The sequence below is a fragment of the Mustela erminea genome, chromosome 2 (genome assembly GCF_009829155.1).
Source record: "Mustela erminea isolate mMusErm1 chromosome 2, mMusErm1.Pri, whole genome shotgun sequence".
Taxonomy (NCBI): Eukaryota; Metazoa; Chordata; class Mammalia; order Carnivora; family Mustelidae; genus Mustela; species Mustela erminea.
Genome location: NC_045615.1, coordinates 82,778,262 through 82,797,335, shown reverse-complemented (window position 1 = coordinate 82,797,335; position 19,074 = coordinate 82,778,262).

Here is a 19,074-nt window from a genome sequence, read left to right as displayed (position 1 = left end):
GTGTGATTCTCCACCTGTGCCTTGGAGTCTGCCAGCAGCTTGCTGAACACTTCCAACTTCAGGTCTTTGTGGCTATGCTTGGTAGTATGTAGAGAATATTAGACATGGCCCAACCCAGGGTGGCATTACATGATGCCAACCCAGTTGGCATTACATGAGTGGGGTCTGGAGGGAAGGGCAGGCAACCAGTGCTCTAGCCCCAGGCCCCTCGTTTCTCCCCAAGGGTTTGGGGGGCTAAATAGTCTCTTCAGATCCTTTTACTATAGTTGTATTGTAAGTCTTGAACTCAAGAAGTATTAATCTCTAAACTTTATTCTTTTAAAAATTTGTGTGGCTATCCTTTGCACTTACAGTGAATTTTGGAATCAGCTTACCAGTGTCTAGAAAAATCCTGCTGGGATTTTTTCCTTGGATTAAAAAAAAATCTATGTATCAATTTGGGAAGAACTGATGCCTTAAAAATATTGAGTTTTATGACCTGTCAACAAAATACCTCTCCCCATTTATTTAAACTTTAATTTCTCTCAACAATGTTTTATAGTCGTTAGTGTAGTCTTTCACACTTTTGATTAGATTTATTCTTATTTGATCGTATTTGTCTTCTTTGATTTAGTGATATGTATTTGAATTTCCTGCATCTCTTCTTGTGACTTGATAGCTCATGTCATTTTAGTATCGAACAGTATTACATTTTCTGGTTTTATCACAGTTTATTTATATATTCACATTCAATAGAAGGTCATCTTGGTTGCTTCCAAGTTTTGAAAATTGTGAATAAAGTTTCTATAAACATCCTTGTGCAGGTTTTTTTGTGGACATACGTTTTCAACTCATTTGCATAGATAACAAGTAGCATGATGGCTGGATCATGTGGTAAGAGTATGTATAGTTCTCCAGTGGTGCCTTGGGGTGGCTCAGTGGGTTAAGCCTCTGCCTTCGGCTCAGGTCATGGTCTCAGGGTCCTGGGATTGAGCCATGCATGGAGCTCTCTGCTCAGTGGGGAGTCTGCTTCCCCCTCTCCCCATGTGAGCCTCTCTGCCTACTTGTGATCTCTTTCTCTCTCCCTCTGTCAAATAAATAAATAAAATCTTAAAAAAAAAAGAGTATGCATAGTTCTCCAAAAAACTGCCAAACCATCTTCCAAAGTGGCTGTTGCATTTTGCATTCCTACCTGCGTGGATGAGCCCTCCTGTTGTTCCACATCCTCACCCATACATGGTGCTGTCAGTGTTTTGGATTTTGTCCATTCTAACAGGTGTTTAGTGGAATCTCATTGTTGTTTTAATTTGCAGTTTCCTAATCTTGTATGAACTTAGCAATGCTTATTTGCCACTGAGATTCCCCCACCCCAGTTTACTGAGATACAATTTATATATAACACTAAGTTTAGGTGTACAATGTGTTGAGTTGATAAGCTTCTATATTGCAAAATGATTACACCCTCATGTTAGCTAACACTTGTGTTATGTCACACAATTACCATTTGTGTGTGTGTGTGTGTGTGTGTGTGGTAGAGACATTTAAGATATGCTCTCAAACAACTTTCAAGTATATAATACAGTATTGTTAACTATAATCACCATGCTCTACATTAGATGCCCAGAATTTGTTCATTTTTAAAGGGAGTTTGTACCCTTGACCAAGGTCTCCCCTTTCACCCCACCCTGCAAGCTCCTGGTAACCACGATTCTAGTCTCTGATCCTATGCGTATGACATTTTTAGATTCCACATATAAGTGATACTATAGCATGTTCGTCTTTTTTTGTTGAGCCTTTTTCTTTCATGGCTTATAGTATAGCCTGTTTTGTGTGCCCTTGAAAAGAATAGGTATTATGCTATTGTAAGGAACATTCTTTGATAGACCACTTTCTTTTATTGCCTACTGTCCAGTTTTTGAAAACCTTTGATTTACATATATTGTCTTTTGTTTGTTTCAGGTAGTAGAATAAGTTCAGCCCCTGTTAATTCATCTGGGTTAGGAGCCCAAGTTCTCTAGGGTAATACTTCCCTGTTTCTTGGACTGTTTCTTTTCCTCCTTTTTGCTTTCCTTTGTTTTCTTTGTATCTGTCACTAAGTATCCTTAAACTTCATGTCAGAAATTTGAATTTACTCTCTCTGTATGTTCAGACACGTCAGGTAATCTTATTATTTTAATATTTGTCTTAGGGATTTCCTTTCTAAAACTTTCCTTCCTCTTCTTTCAATGTAAACTAGTTGCTGTCTTTGTTTTGGTTATTGTCTTGGGATTTCTGTTAACTAATAGTCTGTAAATATACTTCTTTACTCTTCTGTGTTTTTGTGGACCTCTTACCTAAATTTTTCTTGCTTTAGTCCCTAGTTTTGGTGGAACACACCTTTCAGTAGCTTCCTGAAAATAAATACATGAGAAAAGATTTTTTTCTTGAGAACTCAAAGAACTGAAAATATCTTTATTTGATGCTCACATTTGATTTTAAATTTATATAGTTACAGAATTCTAAGTTGGAGATGAATTTCCCTCAGAATTTTTATGTGTCATTTCCTCCAGAGTCCAATATTGCTGCTGAAAAGATTGATAACATTTTAAATTCCCATTCTTTTGCCTGCATTCTGTTTATGTCTTTGAAGCCTTTTGGGATCTTCTCTTTATCCCTGGTTTCAGAAAATTTGTCATTGATCCCAATTACTTAACACTTTTTAATCTAAAATATTATTTATTTAATTTCTGCAATAATCATGTAGAGTTTTTAAGAACTTGTTTCTTTTTCTTTTTTTAAAGATTTTATTTATTTGACAGACAGAGATCACAAGCAGGCAGAGAGGCAGGCAGAGAGAGAGGAGGAAGCAGGCTTCCCTCCGAACAGAAAGGCTGATGCGGGGCTTGATCCCAGGACCCTGTGATCATGACCTGAACAGAAGGCAGAGGCTCAACACAATGAGCTACCCAGGTGCCCCTTGTTTCTTTTTCATTACATTCTATTTTCATATCATGAATTTAATATCTTCTATTATGTCTTTCAGGATATTAATTTCAGTGTTTAAAAGTTTTATTTTGGGGCGCCTGGGTGGCTCAGTGGGTTAAGCCGCTGCCTTCGGCTCAGGTCATGATCTCAGGGTCCTGGGATCGAGTCCCACATCGGGCTCTCTGCTCAGCAGGGAGCCTGCTTCCCTCTCTCTCTCTGCCTGCCTCTCCATCTACTTGTGATTTCTCTCTGTCAAATAAATAAATAAAATCTTTGAAAAAAAAAAGTTTTATTTTGTTCTTTGTATTGACTGTTTCTTTGACCTTCATGTTTCTTACTTATTTTTGTCACTATCATTCATGTCAAAGATTATGCTTTAGATACCTGGATTTTTTGCCTGTTTTGCCTGTTCATATTTAAGAATGAAGGATTTAAGGGCGCCTGGGTGGCTCCGTGAGTTAGGCCGCTGCCTTCGGCTCAGGTCACGATCCCGGGGTCCCGGGATCGAGTCCCGCATCGGGCTCTCTGCTCAGCGGGGAGCCTGCTTCCCTTCCTCCGCTCTCTCTGCCTACTTGTGATCTCTCTCTGTCAAATAAATAAATAAAATCTTTAAAAAAAGAAAAGAATGAAGGATTTAAGAATTCACTGAAATCTCTGTGTGTGTGTGTGTGTGTGCATGCACATGTGGGCATGTGTGTGCACAGAGGCCTATAGGGTGTATTGATTGACAGGCTGCTATGCAGGTTATTTGGGTGGAGATTATGCTGCTTCATTGTTCATGCTCAACTTTGAGTACTGATCTTTTCTTTACACATGTTCAGTTCTCCCAGGTAGAAATCCTTTATCTCCTTGCCTAGGGGTTGTAAGGGTCACCACAAGAGCACCAAGATTCAGGTTGCTGTGGTAGTGGCGAGGGTAGGGGTAAGCTCAAGGGTCTCCCTATTTAGTATATAAATTTCACTCAGTATGGCATCTCTGCCTTCAGCTGTGCCCGATAACTCCTAACCCAAAGTTTCTAAGGTTTGACTTCTTTAATCTTTTACTGGGGTGATGGAGGGCATCTAGGAGCTGAACTGCTTCCTCTACAGGCTGATAACCAATCCTTCTATTTTCAGTCCCACAAATACTTGAGCTTCAGTGGTACTTGTGAGACACAACTCTTGAGTCTTTTCAAGGTTCATTTCTTATTTCTGTGTAGGAATTTGGTTTTCCTCTTGTCTTCTAAGTCAGTTGTTATATGTCCATGTACTTTCCACCTTCCAAAACTTAGTTGACATATCTTATTTCTACATCATCTTTTTTTTGCTTTGTGGATTTGGAACTTAAAAAAATCCTTTCGATGTACTTTTAATGTATTCTCAGGAGATAGCAGAGGTTAATGAATGGTTGAGATGTGTGCTCTTTTGTTTAGCTATTTTTTTAAACTGTGAAATATAACAAATGTATAGAAAGTGTAAAAAGAGTATAGTTCACTGATTTTTACAAAGTATCCGATCAGGTGAAGACGCAGAGTATTGCCAGTCTGACAGAATCCTCTTGCGCTGTAAGAATCTTTATGCCATCACAGTATTATTTTAGTGCACCTCAAATACCCTGAATCTTATTCTATGGCTTCCTGATTGTGTAATTTGACAAGTAAACCCAAATTAGCACAATTTTCTGCATATTTTCCTCAAGTTTACTGTATGGAAAAAAATCCATATAACAGACATTATTCAGTGTTGATATAGAGCAAGATGTAACAGAGCTTGCATACTAAGCTTTGTCTTAGTTAATAAGTATAGTGTTTGTTAAGGAACATTTGTGTGCAGGTACAACTTGACTTTATCCAAAGGAAACTTCATCTAACACAGAAAACAATTCTTTCTTTGAGATGTTCATTCTGTAAGACTAATCCAATATTCTGATATGATTTCTTTTTCAATTTTAGAAGGTTCTGGAAAACGTGCAGATTAGACTGTGATATTGAGCCCATATAAAATAAGTTGAGAAATTATATTTCTTGGTAATATCACTAACTCTCTACTTACTTAAAGCCAAACACCCTTCCTTTATAAAGGCCATAGTATTCTGTGAACCAGAAAAGCTATAAATTTTACCAGCTGGTTTTAACTGAAAAGAAATGTCAAAAAAATTTCCTCCTGTGGGCTCTATACATGCTGAGATAGTAGACTGACACATGAAATATACTAACTGTAGTTATTCATGCCTTCCCCTCCCTCTCAAACATGTCCTAATGATTTGTTATTCTACTCCATTTATAAATAGCCATGGAGCGGGGTCTCACTGAATGAGAAGCTCGCTATTTTTTCTTAATGTAAAGTGTCAAGTGAGTTGAATATTTTGGGGCACATAAACCCTTATTTGGCACCTAAGCAGAGAGCATGTTAAGGACTTAGCATATGAAGGGTAAATTGGTACTCAAATTTTGTCTACATTTAGTTTCTATTTTCTTCTTCAGTAATTAAGTTGAAATTGATATCTTTTTGTTTTTGTTTTTTAATTTTACTCTGTCTGCCTTCTAAAGAAAAAAGACGGGAAGAATAAATAAGTATACTTAATCTTTCTTTCCACGAAAGTGCAACATTGTAAAATTTCAGCAGTGCATGAGGCATTCTTCCAGTACTTGCTTTGTCACATTCAATCTCCAGCAGTTTTGTGTTGCCTTTTTCCTATTTAAGATTTTTAGATTGGCTTTTGAAATGGTCATCCAAAATGTAATCATAAGGAAAACAATTTTCATGAAGATTATATTGGAGATTTTCTAACCTTGCTGAACATTAAAACTCCCTGTGGAGTTTGTTGAACAGATTCTTGGGTCCTGCTCTCAGAGACTGATTTTCCAACCATTGTTGATAATGCATTTAGTTTCTGCTCCTGTAAGAGTTTAGTGAAGGGGCCATTTAATTATGGCTTTCCAAACTCTGAAGTTCAAACATCGTTTTCATTATATTGCTTATCTATTCCTCAGAGTAGCAATTTTTAGGTGTTAGCAATCTCTCAAAGAAAGGATAGGGATAGATAATTTGGGGCCATGAGGCTCAGGGAGAGAGAAGGGCAGGCTGGAGGGCAGAGGATATGGAGGTCTTTGACATCAGGTCTCTTAGCAGCCATTGTTAGGAAAGAAATGCAGAGAAAGAGAGTGGAGGGCACCTATGAAGAAGCTATTTCCCCTTTCTAACCTTTTCCTCAGTAAGCACACATGTGTGTAGCCACTCACCCCCTCAGCTCAGCCAGATGCTTGAGTGGTTCTGTCCAAGCAGCTGGAAACAACCCCAACAATCCATCAGTATGGCAGCTCAGTATTCTCCTGAGGTCTGCTCTGTGGGACGTAGGTTAACTCCAAGTCCACTCACTGGGTTAATTCATGACTCAAAGAAACATTTGAAAATATGGGGCTGAGGAAAGCACACCTGAAATGGGAGTCAGGAGACAAAAGTTCTAGTTCCAGTTCTGTTGTTTATTACCAAAGTGACTTCCTTAATATCCCTGAGCATTAGTTTTTTGTTTTGTTTTGTTCTGTTTTTCTTTTTTTCTTACATAAGAAAGGTTGCATTAGATGATTTCTTGGGTTCCAATTAGATCTTAATCTATTAGATCTTAATCCAATAAAATCTTTTATTTTCAGGAGTAATTAATAGCTGAGGAGCTGGGTTGGAGGAAGGAAGCTGGTTTCTGATCAAAGTTCTGCTGCCCGCTGTTATCAAGTAACTGTTGTCCACTTATTTGGTGAGATTCTTTCTCTTGGGAAGAAATCAGTGTTTTTGATGAGATTGGCAACATTGCTTATTTCTCTTTATTGCTGAATATTAGCACAACTTCTGTTTTGCACACTGTAGATTAGTTTGTGCAAAGTATAAAAGTTTTAAAGTACAAAACTGAAGAGGCTGGATCTTGGAAATGTGGTATAAGTTGCAAACTTGTCACTGAATTCCTGCTTGTTTGAATAAAGGTTGAAAATTCTCTTGGAGGATTTTTCAATCTCCTGATAGAATCTCAAGATTTTGTTTAGTCATTTTCTTTTAATATTATAGTTATTAATGCTATTAGTATTCTGATGGATATAGGTTCATAAGTAAAATCTTTTATTTTCAGGAGTAATTAATAGCTTAAACTCAATCTGCCATAAATAAACTGATCTTTCACTCAAAATGTACTTCATTTCCTAACATTTTAAAAGAGATACTTTTGTTTTTTTTTAAATTTATTTTTTATTTATTTTCAGCATAACAGTATTCATTGTTTTTATACCACACCAGTGCTCCATGCAATCCGTGCCCTCTCTAATACCCACCACCTGGTTCCCCCAACCTCCCACCCCCCCACCACTTAAAACCCCTCAGATTGTTTTTCAGAGTCCATAGTCTCTCATGGTTCACCTCCCCTTACAATTTCCCCCAACTCCCTTCTCCTAATTATGCCTCCATCAGAAAGGATGAATACCCAACTTTTGTAGCAACATGGACGGGACTGGAGGAGATTATGCTGAGTGAAATAAGTCAAGTAGAGAGAGTCAATTATCATATGGTTTCACTTATTTGTGGAGCATAACAAATAGCATGGTGGACATGGGGAGTTAGGAGAAGAGATACCTTTGTAATCACATCTAATCCCTTCTCTTCCTATACTCTCCACATTTTAATGAAGGGTCAGTTTTGCTTGGTTCTACCTCTAGTGTGTCATTATATGAGCCTTATTGCTCCTGATTCATTATTTCTTGCTTATACCACTGCAGTAATCTTCTATTTTTAATGTTATCTTCGCCAATTTATACTTTAATGTCAAAAGGATCTTTCTTTTTTTAAAGATTTTATTTATTTATTTGACAGAGATCACAAGCAGGCAGAGAGGCAGGCAGAGAGAGGGGGGGAAGCACGCTCCTTGCTGTGCAGAGAGCCCGATGCGGGGCTTGATCCCGGGACTCTGGTATCATGACCTGAGCCGAAGGCAGAGGCTTTAACTGACTGAACCACCCAGACTCCCTCAAAAGGATTTTTCTGATGCACCATTCTGATCATCTCTCTCTCTTGCTTAAAAAACATTAACGACTTGGTTTTACTTATAGAATGAAATCCAAACTTTCTAGTAGAACTTCAAAATTTTTCTTGTTTGGATATGCCTAACATTCATATATTTATGTAATTCTCTGCTTTTTCTTATGCCATTCCTGTAGACTTGAATGTTCCAACCTCTGTCTAGCAAAGTCCTATTCATCCTTTAAGAGCAAACCTCAAAATGTCCTCCATCATGAATTTTTGAGAATTTTACACCCAAATAAATGCTCCTAAGCTCTTATAGTGGATCTTATTGCCTTAATTTTGCTACTTTGTATTACCTTCATTCTTACTTTTTCTTGAACATTAACTGCTGCTAATAAGCATTAGGTAGACTTTAGCCCTTAAAACTGAGGCAAACTTTACATGTATTTTTGTATTTCTGATAAAAATAGCTGTGTCTTTAATCAGATTTTCAAAAGATTCAACAATTCCAAATGGTTGTAAAATAATACCATATTGTAAACTCTTCAATTAAAAAAAAAGGTGTATTTTGCCAAGAGAAATTTAGTGCAAAACCTTCAAAATAATTGAATAATCAGTTGGATAAGAAATAAATGAATATTACATTTAAATACAGTTTAATTGAAGAATCCTCAAATTTATATTCAGAATGATGTATTGGATTACTGTTAAGACTTGTCCATGTCTCTACATATCTAAGATAAACAGGTTTGATACACTTGAATACTGTTTTACAAAAAGGGTTTGTGGTGATTGTTTGCTTTTTTGCTTTTTTTTTTTTGGCTAAGATTTGAACTTAACTAGGATATATATTTGGATGTGATTAGAAATAACTTCAAGTTCCCTGACCAATTCTTACAGTCCCTGAATCAGGTGGTAGTCTACATAAATCTTCAAGGAGGTACCTAGGATCCAAGGCAGATTTAACTGTGAGTATCTATGCTGTGTCTTTGGCTCTCTACCTCCCGCCTTGCAGTCATTCAATTTCATCTTCTGAATTTGCATTTAGACACACTCTTGTTTCTCACAGGCAAACACATGAGGATATACTCTTAGCAGATGTGAGTACCCTCACCCTCAGCGGAAGTTTTTCCTGTGTTTTCCCTAGCAGGGCATTTAGAAGATAACCAGGCCCAGTGAACCAATGTAGAAGCAAGATGCGGCTGGCAATTTACCTGTTGGTTGGCTTGCTTTTTCTTGTCTTTGAAATTAGGGAGTGGGAATTATTTGCAGACTTAGGCAGGGGTTGCCAAGGACAGTAGGGAGTGATTACAGATGAAGGAGAAAGTGCTGGCAGCTTGAGAGGGGTTCCATATGCTCTGTGGAATAGAGGGCTGCCTCTGGTATACAGTAAGCATAAGTTGTAACAGAGACAATAACTCTCTTGAAAAATACATTTTTTTCTTTTTAGAATGTTGCTTAATTTTCAGTACTTAAACTACAGTTAATCTAAGAGTTTATAGCCTATTTAGGAATAAAATGCATAAATATAAGAGAAGGGCACTTGGAATTTGTAGTTGTTCATACTTTTTCATATATATTATTCCATTTATTCCTGACAATAATTTTTTTAGGTGTGTAGGGATGGTATTATTGTTCAATTTTTTTTTAAAAAAAGGAACGTATGCTTAGCAGCATAAATATGAAAATTCAAATCCCCAGTCCTGTGTTCTTTCATTTACATCATAAAATAGCAATAACTATTTCTAACTCAATTATAAACAATCTGTAACCTGTGGATAATTTTTCATGAAGAAAAACTTCTTGTAAAAAATAAATGTGCCAGGCATTTACTCAGGGATGAGAAATACTTAGGTGTCCTTTGATAATATGAACATAAGTATTACAATCAAGTACTCTCATTTAAAAGTAATAAGATAAATTACATATGTCTCTATACTAAAAGTTCTTTTTTTTTTTTTTAAAGATTTTATTTATTTGTCAGAGTGAGAGAGAGGGAGAGAGAGCGAGCACAGGCAGACAGAATGGCAGGCAGAGGCAGAGGGAGAAGCAGGCTCCCTGCTGAGCAAGGACCCCGATGTGGGGCTTGGTCCCAGGAGTCTGGGATCATGACCTGAGCTGAAGGCAGTCACTTAACCAACTGAGCCACCTAGGCGTCCCCTAAAAGTTCTTTTTATTTTGAGTGAATGATGTAAGCAAAAAGACCTTACCATCTAAGGATATTTGTATAAAAGATTTAGGGTGTTTTTCAAATATTTTGAAGTAATTCTAAAGTACAACCAGTGTTGAGAACTAGTGGTGGAAAGGCAAAGTTGGAAGCAATTGGAGAGAGATGACAAAGACTGGAATCATGATAGTGGCAGAGGAAAGGGAGAGGCATTTCTAAACTAATACTTAAAAGGAATGTTGATTAATTGAGAATAAAGAGAGGAAGAAGTCGATGTTGAGTCTGTGGTTTCCAATCTGCTAACAGAAGTGGGTAGTCTTGACAGTAAGGGGGTTTGATGAGATGGGACTAGGATAGAAACACATTGATAGCCTGATTTTAGACATTAGATGGTGATAGAGATACAGTCAACCATACAAGAATTGACTGTTCCTTAAATGAATTGTTCTAAACCCTCTTCTGTTAGATCGACAGTTACAATGATAGTTTAAAAAAAAAGTAATGTTTGATAGACATATTCATTGTGGATGTTCACTTAATCCATTCTAAATTGAATAAATCCTACTCCTCCTCCTCCCTCTGATGGATTTAAACTAAGTAGAACTAAGGGGAGAGGAGATAACCTTGAATGGTTCTTGCCTAAAAAATATTATGACAGGGCACCTGTTCACGTTTCTACTCCGAAGGAACTCGGTTTCCTGGACCATAATTATATTGGCCTTCATATGTAGATAGTGTAGGTATTATTTTTAAGTGTACAATGGCTTCATTATGGGACTTTTGTTATTATTTTTATTCTTTTTGGGTGGCACAGGGTTAAATTCCAGCTGGGTGGGACCCTATGTGTATATTTTGTGGCTACAGACAAAGCAGTATAAGGCGTTTCCTTCTGTTCATTTTCCAGGGTATTTCTGGGAAATCAGACCATGAAGTTTGCCCCAGGAAATTGTTTCTTTGTGGCCAAGAGTAGTGTTTACACATTCTCATTGAGGGGATCTTTAATAAGCTGTTTCATTTGCACACAAATTGCCCAAAGAAGGTATTTTTACCCTCTTTTCTAAAACCTTGGCATTATAAGAATGTATTAAACAGTGGCTCAATTGTGAGAGGTTATCCAGGGCTGAAGGTTTAAGGTTCCTTTTTAAGAATGCTGTACATTTAAGTATCTAAAATGAATTAATCCTGTATATTTCATCTTTCCTTCATTGAAGGGATGATCCCTTTTTATCTTTGAAGAAAAAAGTAACAAAATGTTTCAACTCTTCCCAGTGGTTTTTTGAATTTTGAAACAATTTATGAGGAAAGTGTAGAAAGCTACTTAGCTCTATTTTACCCATGAGAAGGCCTTGACTTGGAAAGGTTAAAATACTTTCTCAAGTCTCCATGCAAAGTCAGTTATTCAGCTTAGAGAAGGATATTGGTCTACTTTTATTCCTTTACATTAAGAATTACAAAATATTAGATCTTGAGGAAGTTCAACAGCAATCTTGAAAAGGTCTAATGATATCTGAACAGGTTTAGAATGGCTGTGAAATATAAGGAAGAAGACAATTAGACCCCTCTTTTTTTTGAAGCAGGAATGTGACATTATCGACTTAAGAGAGAGAACTTGTATGGCCAGGCTAAAATTACTTTCTTTTGTTTTTCCTTTGTCTCCAGTAATTGTTTTACAGTACATTTGCTCTTTTCACATTTTTTTTTTTTACTCCACACTATTTTATGACCTGTTTAACATAAGATCTTCCAAATACATGGTTACATACCAAAGGATAGGGAGAAGATAAGAATGAGACAGACACTCACAACTTCTCTCACTGGTGTTTGTCATATGGTAGGACAGTATGCATTGGCAGAAGAATGGAGAAGATATTATATTAGACCAACATTCATCAATATAATGATAGCAGAATTTTTCTCTTCCAAGTCAAGTTTGTACTGGGACCTTCCTCTCTCCCCTGAGTTGATGAGAACTATGTGGTCCAGAAAATCTCCTAATTCTCTCCTCCTTGAACTTATTCCAAATACCAAATGTCCATGCTGGAGAGGATGGGTCCTATTAAGAATAACATACTCAGTTATATATTTTTCATCACAATTAAGGATAATTCTGCTGGAAGCATTTTTTATTCCTTTTTTATTATTGTTGTCAAAAAGATTTGCAAGAGTTCAGCGAAGACTCAGATTTATTCTTTATATAATTATCTCTTCCTTCTTTTTCACTGGCATCTCCAGTGAGAAAGCCAGGAGAATATGAACTATATTTGAAGCTCTTTGTCTGGGATCTGAGGACCTGGGTATGTTATTGATCTCTCCAACCAATATTTCTAGGTTTCCTAACAGAAATTAATTTTCCCCAATATTTTTCTTCTTTACCATAGAGTAAAATGGGAAATTAACAAGCTCTGTCTCCCTCCTGTATTGACATAATTAGACACACCAGTAGGATATTGGAGAGAATTGGTGATTGTCATCCCCTTGATCATATGTTACTAATAGAATTTTCTTCCTGTGAGAAGGGCATGTGGTTGGTCCACTGATGGTCCAGTGATTTTGAGTCATTTTCAGGTCTCCTTCCTTTCTTCATTCTTTCATTATTACCTTTCATTAGCTATTAATTGATCTCCTACCATGATCAATGGGTGATCTCTCCAACCAATAGGACACCACCCAAAACTCACTTTTTATTTTTATTATAAAATATTATGTATAATTGTCTATATTTTATAATGTAGACAAATAGACATTAAAGAAGGAAAAGATAAAACTAAATAGAAATGAAAGAATCATGAGAGACTATGGACTCTGAAAAACAATCTGAGGGGTTTGAAGTGGTGGGGGGTAGGAGGTTGGGGTACCAGGTAGTGGGTATTAAGGAAGGCACGGATTGCATGGAGCACTGGGTGTGGTGAAAAAATAATGATACTGTTATGCTGAAAATAAATTTAAAAAATTTATATAAAAAAAGAAATGAAAGTTCTAATAACTTTTTATCTACACGAAACACACAAACACAATGGGGTCCAAGAAATAGTGCTTGGTTTCCAAATTCAAAAAGACCCTGGGTTATGTGCATACTGTGGCTAATGAAAATGTTACCCACGGAAGGCCCCTCAACTTACATAATTTCCATTAAGGGTCATGGCGATTTTATGTATACATTTATAAGGGGAGACTCTTAAATACTACTACTGTTCTATATCTAAGTGGCTAAAGTACTTTCAGGAAAGACTGTTTAATCTTCTTGTGTTTGAAAAACATAAAATGAGGTGATGACTGGCAAATGAGAGCGAGCCTGTTTAATATTAAGATTATGACGTAAATTGACAAAAGCTCAGGCATTCCAGGTCTAAGTTGCTAGGCACCTTCTTCATGCTTCCATCTGAGTATAATGATATATTGTCAGCCTTAGCTGAGGTACAAAAGGGTTATTAGACCTTGGAGTCCATCTGCTCCCAAAGCAAAGGAAACAATTGAACTAATACAGCCTTCTCTTTTCCTTGGTTTCTTGCCACCTTAATTATAGTTCATCTGGGCTGTGTGTGTACTTGCTGCCTTGAGTAGAACATTTTCCAGAACTCTGAAGAGAGAAGTGCGAAAGCTCAGGTAAGGGAATTGAAACAGTTTGCATTTAAGGCTTGGGGGAGGGTGTTATCTGATGAGTCATCCAAGCAATCAAAGCAACAGCACATGATATCCACAATTCATGTCACCTAAAAATTCACTATTACCAAACAATTTTCACAGTTTTTCAATTCAACATCAGTCTTGGCTTTTCTTTTTAGTTGCTCCGTGAGAGTGTGTATGTATGTTTTGTTGTTGTTGTTGAGACTGGTACATTAAGAGTTCTTTCTTTTTGAAGGGTAGGAAGCAAAGATGAACCATCTTACCTTCCATATTTATTTACCTGTAGTTTTTTAGATCAGTAGTCAGCCCCCTGTTTCCTGATGCTGTGCACCTGGCAGATGTCTTCCTGCACAAAATGACATGGGCATGCCAGGCAGCTAGGTCTGTGGCTTAGATAAAATAAAGTCTATGATGACTGTCTCACGTAAGTTACTGTAACTCTATCTCTTTTGGTACCATCAGTTTGAGACCAGTTAGGTTACTATACTGCAAATAAAACTTGTTGCTCTAAGAATATGCTCAATGGCTTCAGAAAAGGTGACAAACATTTAAAGTCTGAAACTTCAAGGATGATTTCGCAAGAGACTTTCCTTCTTTCTTCATTTACAAATATTTTCACTGTGTCCAGAGTGGCTTTTCCTTACTCTGTGCAATTAGGACTATTGAGAAGGCTTCAGACAATCTTTTGCTTAAAACAAAATTGTCTTTTGTTGCATTAACTCCACCCTCCCCAACACCTGCCAATAATATCAAAATTGTTCTTTTTGTTTGGGTCTGATTTTGTGTCCTGTGAACTCTAAGAAGTTTTGGTTCCTTTAAATAAGTATGCAGTTAGAAATGTGAACAAGCTACATGCAAATAAATATAGGTAAGAATACATTCTCACTGTTTATAGTTGATAGGTCTGACATTCATTATTTTATGCATACAATTTTTTTTAGTAAATTTATTGTTTATTTTAAGACACATTTTTTCTCAAGAGAATTTAAAAATTGAACTTGAACTTGAAATTTGTCAATTTCAATTGGATTGCTTATAATAGCCAACACTATATGAAGGCTCGGGTCTGCGTTTGGTTTATAAGAGTGCTGTTTTATGTGCCAGTCAGATGATTTTAATGATGCAATGGGAGTAAACTAGAGGTTTCCCACAGTCAGCTCATAAGAATCACTTGGACCGCATCCTCAGGTGATCTTGACTGGAAAAAGAGGGAGGCAAGAAGTTTGTCTTTGATTAGCCCAGGTGATTCTGAGAATCAAGCAGATATGGGAACTTTTAGAGGTATGGTAAATGTTTTTCTCCCCACAAGTTCTAAAATTCCATGACTATTCTCTATTTATTGTTTCCAAATCATAAATATTTAGAGCTAGGAAGTATCTTAGAGCACAATTGGCCTGAATTTCCCATTAAAAATAAAATATTTTTACCCATTCTCCACAAACTTCCCCTCTGGTAAACCATTAGTTTGTTTTTAACAGTTAAAGTCTGTTTCTTGGCTTGTCTTTCTCTCTCTCTTTTTTTTTCCTCTTGATCATTTGTTTTGCTCCTTAAATTCCACATATGAGTGAAATCATATGATATTTGTATTTGAGTTATTTCATTTAGCATTATATTCTCTAGCTCCATCCATGTAACTGCAAACGGCAAGACTTCATTCTTTTTTTATGGCTGAATAATATTCCTGTGTGTGTGTGTGTGTGTGTGTGTGTGTGTGTGTGAGAGAGAGAGAGAGAGTTTGTGTATCACATCTTCTTTACCCATTCATCAATCAATGTACACTTGGGCTGCTTCCATAATTTGGCTATTGTAAACAGTGCTCAGTGCTGCAATAAACATATGGGTGCATGTATCCCTTTGAATAATGTTTTTGTATTTTTTTGGTTAATACCCAGTACAGTGATTACTGGATTCTAGGGTAGTTCATTTTTTAACTTTTTGAGAATTTCTGTACTATTTTCCACAGTGACTGCACCAGTTTGTATTCTCACCAACAGTGCAAGAGCGTTCCTTTTTCTCCACATCCTCGTCAACACCTGTTGTTTCCTGTGTTGTTGATTTTAGCCATTCTGACAGATGTGAGGTGGCATCTCATTATAGTTTTGATGGTATTTCCTTGAGGGACGAAATAGGTGATGCAGATTAAGGAACACCCTTGTTTTTTATTTTTATTGATTTTTTTTAAAGATTTTATTTATTTATCTGACAGACAGAGATCATAAGTAGGCAGAGAGGCAGGCAGAGAGAGAGAAGGAAGCAGGCTCCCTGCTGAGCAAAGACCCCTCAGGACCCTGGGATCATGAGCTGAGCCGAAGGCAGAGGCTTTAACCCACTGAGCCACTCAGGTGACCTATTTTTTATTTTTAAATAGGTTCCATGCCTATTTGGGGCTTGAACTCATAACCCTGAGACTAAGAGTCCCATGCTCTACCAACTAAGCCATCCAGACATCCCAGGAGCGTGCTTGTTGTAGTGAGCACTGGCTGATGTATGAAATTGTTGAATCACTATATTATATACCTGAAACTAATATAATACTCTGTTAACTCTACTGGAATTACAGTAAAATAAAATAAAATAGCAAGGGCAAACATGGAAAAGTAGAGGCCAAAAGCAAAAGTTTTCATGTGAAAATTTCCAACTTTAAAATTTTGCAAAGGTAAAAAAAAGTTGACCTTCATTTCTTAAAAATATAAAATATTTTTATTTTATTTTATTTTGAAAAGATTTTATTTATTTATTTGACAGAGAAAGGCACAGTGAAAGAGGGAACAAAAGCAGGGGGAGTGGGAGAGAGAGAAGCAGGCTCCCCGCTGAGTAGGGATCCCGATGAGGGGCTAGATCCTAGGAGCCTGGGATTGTGACCTGAGCGGAAGGCAGACGCTTAATGGCTGAGCCACTCAGGCACCCAAATATAAAAATATTTTTAGAATTATTTGTAGAAAATTTGGAAAATGGACATTAAAAATCATTATGCCTACTCTCCCACTTACTCTCTATACATTATTAATATTATAATTTTTAAATTTGAGTATCATTCACATACAATGTTATTTTAGTGTCAGGTGTACAACATAGGATGATTCAATTTCTCTATATGTTATGCTATGCTCACAACGTAATTATTATTTACACATTTGCAAATTTCTTGCCTTCCTCTTAATATATATTTCTTTAAACAATGGAAGCATTCACTATATATAAATATGAATGTATGTATGTCTCTAAACTGTTATTTTCACTTAGTATATTTGATATATTTAATTATTTTACATTTTTTTCCTATTATAAATGATGCTGAGATTAACACCGTGATTGAAAATTCTTTGTGTACATCCTTGGTTATTTTCTTAGGGTAAATTCCCAGAAGAAGAAGTTCTGGAAGTATAGTATAATAGTTAGCAGCATGGACTCTGAACCATATAAACTGGGTTTGTATCCAATTATTGATTTTGTAAACTCAGACAAATTTCAGTGTCTCAGTTCCTTGCTATATAAAATGGGGTTAATTATTAATACAACATTATAGAATTTTTTGTAAGGATTAAATGAGCAAATATACTTAGAGCACTTAAAACAGTATGTGGGACAGAGTACGAGTTCAACATTGGCCATTATTCTGGCACTAAGGTGATATACACGTGAAAACTTTTGGTTTTTGAGAATTGTTGCCAATTTACATAGGAAATTGTTATAGAGAGTTATCCAGAAAGGCTGTAAAATCAATGCTCCCAGTAGAAGTGTTTACAGTCCATTTTCCTGCATCCTCATCCACCCTTTTTTCATTTACAGAGGAAGAAAAATGAGGTTCGGTGAGACTGAGAAATTGCAAAGAAGTTCTTTGACACTGGTCTCATTGTCAGGCATTGATAGATTCGGGACTATAGTACAGCTCCACATCTCCACAAACCTGTCCTCATCACAATTCTAGATTAAGAATCTTACATTTGTATATATTAATGTATCTTGTTTTGCAGGATTGATTGAAATTAAGCCCCCTTTCCCCTCCAGATACAGTATAACTGTGGGAGCACTAGATAAAAAAGGGAGTTATTCTTCATTGTGGTGTATGGCTAATTTATTGTAACTTATACTTTCCCCCATTAGAAATAGAAGTTTCCATTTATAAATATGTATTGCAAAAAAACAAAACAACAAAAAAGTTCCCTGGAAATGTGTAAGAATCACTTAAACTTTTTGTTCTCTGAAATTGAAATAAAAGTCGGTCTTACCAATGAATCACTAGAGGGCACTGTGACTCTTCAAGTTTTCAAGTTGTACAGTTTGGAAAAGAAATTCTGTTGTGAAGGTTATTTTTGACTTCAGTGAAGATTTTTGCTGGCATCCCAAAAAGTGAAATCAAATATGAAGAGTGAGAGAGGTGCATAGAAGTGGATACAAGACTGTGTATGAATTGATCAGGAGGTTACCTTTTTTGGTTACAAGAAAATCCAAGTTTTAGGAGCTTTTAAAATACGAAAATTGTATGTTCTAATCTTCCTTCCTTTTAGTGTAAGACGGTGTACTGGTCTTGAGACTTCTCATTGTTTTTTTCCTCTGGAAATATTTTATGTTACAGTCATAGCTGTGAGTGTTGAGTTACCACATGGCATAAACCAATATTTATGAAATATGAACATATACTGTAGTTACTTTAAAGCACATTAGTCATTATATAATGCATCCCTCCCCTCCCAGAAAAAAAGAACCCGAAAAACTGACCTGGGCCTTTAGTAGGTACTTTAGAATTTACCTAAAATAGCTTCAACGGTATCCTTATTTTTACTTCTTTAAATGCTGTGCTGAAGAAAAAGCTCTTCTTTCAGTTGATTTTTCCCACTCCATTGCTAAGCCTGGGATTAAGTTAACAAAATTGGTAAGCAGTATTGCTTTGCCCTTCCAAGTAACCTTCCTGAAGGACTTCCTACTGAGTAGTGCATCAAGCAGCATCTTTGTTAACAATTTAAACTATGATTTCCATTCATAGAACATAAAAACCCTAGGGCATTTGAAATAGTAGTTGCTGGTTTTAATTTGATAAAGTTGCAAATGATTTACCACATTTTTTGTTCTGTATGTTTGTCATCTTATAGTAGGCTGTTTAGAAAAAAAAATCCACACATTGTTAAGTTTGAGTTTGTTCTGGCCTTATTAAAGGGACTTGGTTTAAATAAGGAGTGATTTTGTATAGTCTTCAACAACCTGATGCTGGGTTCTTTCTTTCTTCCAATAAATAAATAAATTAATTCAATAAAAAGAAAGACTCTTAATAGTATATTGAAAATATAAGACTTTTATATTATATCTAAAATATATTTAAAAAAAGAAAAAAAAAGGTTCTATTATTGCTCCTTTCTGGAAGAT